Source organism: Vollenhovia emeryi, unplaced genomic scaffold (genome assembly GCF_000949405.1).
Source record: "Vollenhovia emeryi isolate VEMERY1.0 unplaced genomic scaffold, V.emery_V1.0 DF939516.1, whole genome shotgun sequence".
Classification (NCBI taxonomy): domain Eukaryota; kingdom Metazoa; phylum Arthropoda; class Insecta; order Hymenoptera; family Formicidae; genus Vollenhovia; species Vollenhovia emeryi.
In genome coordinates, this window is record NW_011966850.1 from 8,002 (window position 1) to 15,170 (window position 7,169).

The window sequence follows — 7,169 nt, forward strand, 5'->3', positions numbered from 1 at the left end:
TCTTTTTTTTTTCTCTATAAATAAAACGTTTATTTTTCCTATATATATCTGTAATTTTGCTATTTTATGTTCAACAATATAACACCCACAGACATACACACACACACTCTCTCTCTCTCTCTCTCTCTCTCTCTCTCTCTCTCTCTCTCTCTCTCTCTCTCTCTCTCTCTCTCTCTCTCTCTCTCGCTCTCGCCCCGTTATTATATCATAATTATGTAACGATACGTAATAGCGAGATGTCGGAATCGCTTTATCCTTCGACCCGTGCAAGCCGATTCCGGCCTTCCTTCGCGAGCGTTTCCTTCGGTGGAAATGTTTACGCAGAAACCGATCGTTATAATCGACAATGTGTGGTGTACACCGTCGTTAATTATTCGAGCGACTTGAAGACTTAAAAAAAACAGAGGGTTACATCCGGAAAAAAGTAATATTTATCGATGGAAAACACGTTACGTTATAAACTAGACTATAACACATTAAAATCAAATTAGAAATTAAAGAGGCCGTTTAGGACCGGGCATAGATGTAAGTAGCCAGTTAAATTAAATTAATAAGTGAATCCATATACCGTATTCTTTCCATCTTATCCTGTGCGCCAGTTACGTACCAGTCTTTTAACACATATAAACGTGAATTCACTGACGACAGCACTTCCACTTACGGGGATTGACCTGTGTTAAAAGACTGGTATGTAACTGGCGCACAGGATAAGATGGAAAGAATACGGTATATGGATTCACTTATTAATTTAATTTAACTGGCTACTTACATCTATGCCCGGTCCTAAACGGCCTCTTTAATTTCTAATATTTGATTTTATATCTTAAAGGACCTAAGTTAAAATTGTAGTAATAATACATTAAGTTCGTTCCACTATGTTGTACGAAAGTTTTCCTCCGTTATTATTTGCGCTGCAAACCACCGCGATCAAGATCTAAACAAATCGCTACACCACAAATTAATAATTGCACGCTTCACGAAATTGATACGATAAACGCCGACGATCGAACCGTTATCGTGCGGCGCATCCTCGTATACGACAAACGACAATTACAATTACCCACAGAAAAAATTTCCGGATCCAATGCTATTACACTCGAATATATCATAAAATAGGATCGATGTAGCGCCAATCATATTTGTTACAGAGATAGGAATATTTTAATCTTAAGTGCAAAATTTAAAAATCTAGAACAAAATGATAGTATCGCCTTTTGTCGAATATCGTGGTGTCAAGAGATGGAGGGAAAATTTATTCTAAACTTACATTTATATAAGTTGCTCTTGTCTCAACGTAGTAAGCCGATCTTTTCTAATTCGATAGAGAAGAATAAGAATTATTGATTTTACTTTGATATTGTCTTAGTTTTGTACCAAATGAGGTTGTGAGAAATGTGAATGCGTCAAGAATCTTTTCCGAGGGTGCGGTTTGAAACTCCAATTTGAGGCCTAGATGAGTAAAGAAATTACCGAGGTAAAGTTTTCGCAATAAATTAAAAAATTCTAATCATTCGTACGCTAACATCTTGGCGCTATCTTACATTTATATAAGTTACTCTTGGCTCAATATAGTAAGCGGATCTTTTTTAATTCGATAGAGGGGAATAACAATTATTGATTTAATTTTGATATTGTCTTACTAGCGCAAACTGCAAGCGACCGAATTCGCTATTAAATTTTTCCTCCCGTCGCGCGGGAAGAAAAACATATTACGCGATCCGGCGTGATGGATTTTTAAGGATAGAGCAAGGTGAAGGTCGGATGCCCGAAGATATATTCAGTAATGTATGTACACGTGGACGATGGATCTATAATACGTCACGCCGGGTCGTCGTAACATAAAACGTACGTAGCATTTACATCCGTAAGGATACGGTACGGGGACGTCTCTTGTGCAATTTCGCGATGTGTACAACGTATTAGCATCAGGAAGTTAAGATTGCACGTCGATCGTCGCCGTCGTAATAAGCGCGAATTATGCGGCATCGCAAGGAGTCGTTGCATCTCGATTGCACGCCTCGGCCTCGTATCGGTCGTGCCTCCCTCGTATTCTAAATTAACCCGATTGTCTTTAACGCGCCGGAAAAATTCCGCACGCATTCCTTTCTGGAACCACAGCAAACCCAGTGAGAAATGATTCGTCGTCAATCAACGTCAATTTGACGGTGTCGATGTCGAGTCGACGTCCGATGAGTCATTTCTCGCTGGACGCATAATGATTCATTGATCTCGTGGGAAACGAATTTCTATCTTCCGCGGACATTGTCATCGCGCAGATGACAAAGCTATCGATACAATGAGCATCCTCGTGACGATCTGGGAAGATGGAAAAAGTCAAATTCGTTAATTCCTTCTTCGCGTTGTAGCCCCTGGTCTCCCAAAGAAGAGTCCTGGCTTTTTCCCCGATTTCGGTTACAGTACAATTTATTAATTTAAAAAAATACATATCTCAATATTTGATCAGTTAATTGTCTCACGTGCGTCATCGATGAAAATCATAGAATAGTATCGCGAGTTGTGTATTCTGCGATTCGCGTTGACGATCGACCGTCGATTCTCCTCTCTGAGAATGTACGATCATGCCGCAGGTATAGCGTGGATTTTCCCCATCAGTCATCGGAAATAATCCTCCGGCGGGCTTCTCGTCGACAGAAGGTCGTCGTAATCGGAAACGGAAGTAACGCGGAAGTAACCGCGAGGGTTGTAGGCCCCCGCGATTTGCATAAAAGTCATTTGTCACGGAGATAGTCGCTTCCTGAGTTAAAACTGGTCCTTGAGCATGTTTCCTGACCAAGACTTTCGTTCGCATCATCGGCGGAGTTCAACGGGCCGAGACCTTCGAGCGGAAATACGGAAATAGGCCTCCTTAGGTCACAGATCAATAGATTTCAGATCCTTTCTAACAATCCCTCGGCCGTAATACATAAGCATTTTGTACGAGACTGATGTTTGTCGAGAGCGAAATTTCATCGGAATATAATCGGAACATAATCGGAAAATATCCTGTTCGCTTAAGAAAATCAAATCGGAACTCGTGCAGAGAGAATTTCTGGCACTACTCTCTTTTGCTGGAAACGTCGAGCACTTGTATACATGCAACATTTTTCGACGATATATACAATGGATTATATTTATCGTAAAACACCAACTTGTATCGCAGCATCGAAGGAAACAGATTTAGTTAGGTTAAACAAATGAGATACATCGAAATCATATTTCTTTGAATCTACTAAACTTTTATTTACTTAAAAACTTGCTAGATTTGAAGAAACGGATATGAATTCCACTCTCCATTAAATATAATTTTGGTAAAGGTAAAAGAAAATAGTTTCTTTGAAATTAAATAAAAGTCTGGTAAGGTCAAAATTCAAACGAATCTATGTGATTTTAAACAAACTCTTTCGCGATAACGTAACCCGATTTAATATTCACAAACTGACGTTGATAAATTAAATTATTAATCACGTTGCGAATGGGAGAATGAGTGAGAATTGATCTACCGGATCGATCTGCGTTATACGAGCTTATAAACATCACGGTGCCCATAAATTACGGTCGCTATCGGATATCGAATCAAAGTGGTCCACCCACGAATTATCTTCGCGCGCGTTATACGATGTTACAACTTGTATTATTATATTATTGAGTGAGTGCAGAAATTCGAGGAGATAACTGCGAGACAATTATTATCAATTACCATTCACAGTTGTCGCATACTAGAGCTACGTAAAAAAAAGATCTATTTTATAAATAATTTTGGGAAGAGAATCGATATTTTTCCTTTCCCGGCGATATCGTTAAAATTGTGGCGGGATTCTCGCTTTAGCGTAGACTTTTGTTATTTAATTAAAAATCTACGAGCTGTTCTTTTGCTTTTCAGAAAATACGATCGCGTTTCTTGACTCACTCACTCGCGATCAACTGTGTAATCACACGAACGTAATTTCCGCGCAGATGTCATTTCGAAGTGTTACACCGAGTTGACAAATAAGACAATGGTATCGGCGACAGAACGAGATGAAAATCATGACGGTTATACGCGGCGGATGTATTTTACAATTTCCGTCTCGTCTGTTTTCCCGTATAAACTCCCGGAGGCACGACGTAAGAGAGATTTGCAGGTCAGTCGAAAAGAAAACGAGAGAGAGAGAGAGAGAGAGAGAGAGAGAGAGAGAGAGAGATATCTCCTTGGATCGGAAATTGATTTCGAAGGCCTCGGCGATCGTATAATTCTCGGTGGTCGAAAGGAACCTAAACCTATAAAGGTGCATCAAGGAAACGTGCACAAAAAAAGAATGTAGACGCCAATTAAGCAAGAAAATCTCCCAATCCACGAGTGCGTTAAAAATGGACTGAACTAACACTATAACGAATCAACACAAGATCTGCGAGTTGCTACGATTTTTCAGGTATAAAGATAAGGTGACTTTTCTCTGGACAGTGCCAAGTCTACATGGAGACACATCTAGGTAAATATTATACATATGAATTACGCTTCAATTGAATTAAAATCAATTGCATTAATTAACTGAATTGAATTATTAGTATTACTTCACGCACGACAAATTTCTCGAGTCTGTTTAGGTAGGTTAAAAAATCAAACTTTGCAACGCATCGATTTGGCAAGAAATAGTTTAATTGCCGCGTTATGTTTTCATATCGAGCTTTCATGAAAGGTGGAAGGGGGCGGATCGACTCGAGATGGAAAACGAGAGAGGGTGGGAGACAATGCAACGATAAAATGCGTTTTCGCCAGGCATTTTCGCGGGTCAGGGACGCGCACGAGAGCGCGCCGCTAATCGCGACTGCTCCTATTGTCAGTTAACGTTTACTTTTTATACCGCGAGCGTAGTACTTTGCAATCGCTAAGGAGGCCATGCCTCCCGCCGCGACTGGACGTAAACGTTACCGTGCTTAAACTCTCTTAAACGCCGAGAGCCGGTCGTAATCGGCAGTAGCGATCGTGCGATCGCGTAAAGATAGTGAGCTCTTGAGGAAAAAAAAGAGCCTCAAAGTGATGATCGATCTGCCACCCGTTGCTCATCGATGCGACTTCCCTTCCTGCTGCGACAGGTTCCTTCGCTGATAAGGGTTGCCCTTCGTCACAATCGTTACTCCTTCTTCAACCCCCGGCACCCTCAGAAAGGATTTCCGTTACCGAGAGAAAAAATATTCTCGACGCATTTATATTTCTCACAACCTCATTTGGTACAAAACTAAGACAATATCAAAGTAAAATCAATAATTCTTATTCTTCTCTATCGAATTAGAAAAGATCGGCTTACTATATTGAGACAAGAGCAACTTATATAAATGTAAGTTTAGAATAAATTTTCCCTCCGTCTTGACACCACGATATTCGACAAAAGGCGATACTGTCATTTTGTTCTAGATTTGAGAATTTTTCATTTAAGATTAAGATATTCCTTTCTCTATAAGAAATGTGATTGACGCTATATCGATCCTATTTTGCGATACATTCAAGTGTAATAGCATTGATTGTTGCATTTACGTTTGTGGCAGCTCGTGACGTTAACGTTCAATCCAAGCAACTTAATTTTTTTTAATTCAACAGCATTTGTGTGGAATAATACGTTTTCTTAAAAAGTCGAAAATAAATGCGTCGACTTAGAGTTCACACATTCTAACGATTCAAGTAAATTTTCATCTCAAGAGAGAAAAGGACTTCTCTCAAGTCCTCTCTCGTCTCCCCTTTCGCCACGCGATCCCTAGATCCTTCCCGAATGTCTTCACTCCGAATCTGTGCGTCTCCGTGCGTCGCCGGACGTGTCGTTCACTCGCGACCGCGTATTTCCCCGGAAAGCTGCGTTAATGCGCGAGCACGAACGGAGCTTGATTTATTGCCGAGTCGAATCGGAATTAGCTTATCGCTCATCGGCAATAGGATCCGGCCGGTGACGGTGCAGAAAAAAAAAGGCAATTTCTGTCACTGGAAAACCCTATAACGGCGACGCGGGATATCGGCGAGCCTCGCGCAGATCGCAATCTGCAAACCGCAAACTCTGAAGAATGAAACTGCATCTTTGGCTCGGCTGCATTGAATCATTCTTCCGCGCATCCGCCAGTTCTCTTCGCGATAATCGTTACTCTTGTATGTTTTTTCCACGACGAGAAAACCCTCATTGTCATCAAAATTAATCGTTCGTTCAATTTCATCTGCAGCTTGGGCTCAACATTACACGCATTTCGTTAAAGTACAACTTTCCACGACCCCGCAGTACCGGTACAATATTATTATTTATTATTCGCATGCCTCGGTGGTCGAATTGGTGAGACGCCCGCCTAGAGCGTAGGGTGGTCCAGGTTCAAACCCTGGCTGAGATAGTATTTTTCGCAATAAATTTTCTGTATTATTGAAAACGCCAGAAAACGCTAATTACCGCTGGCGACATCAAAGAAAATATTCCGATCAGTTAATTGTTGTTTACGATAAAAATCAATACGGATTTCAATTCGCGCTCTATGAATCGCTTTCTCAAAATTCAGTTCAAGACTATTCGTCGTTTATTTCTACGCGCATTGTGTGCCTCGCGGAGATAGTGACTCCTCGTTAAAAATCCAAGCTAATTTCTTATCCTACTCGTAAGTCCGGATCACAATTTGCATTTCCATTCAAGTATATCCGCCCCGGTGGCCAAACGGTCCCACTGTCGTCATATCGATACGAGGCGTTTCGACTACGGGATCGGATTTCGGAGAATTCGTTTTGGGACCAGCCCTGCCCGCGAGGGTGTCCAGGGGGGAAACCACGGGGACCGTCCTGGAAGGGCGTGCATTTCGCGGATCGCGGCCGCACGTTTCGCGTAGAGCCGGCGGCCGCCTTTGCCGCGCCGCGGTATAAATGCGAAGGCGCGGACGAAAATCGTCTCAGTGTCGAGCGCGAAAAAAGCCGCGGCGGTGCTGCTGCCGCCTCGATCTACCGTTCTCCATCGCGCAACACGCGGGCCCGCGGCCTCCCCAGCCTCCCCGGGAGGACCACGTGTGCGACCGGCGCGAGGAGGCGCCCGCGAGACGGACATCCGGAAACCGTCGCCGGGCGATTAGATGATCGGTGCCTTCCGCCGCGACACTCGGACTTCCGGCGGTTTTGTTTCCCCCCTCCTCTTCCCCGCGCCTCCTCTCGCGTCATCCCCGCGAGAGCGATTACG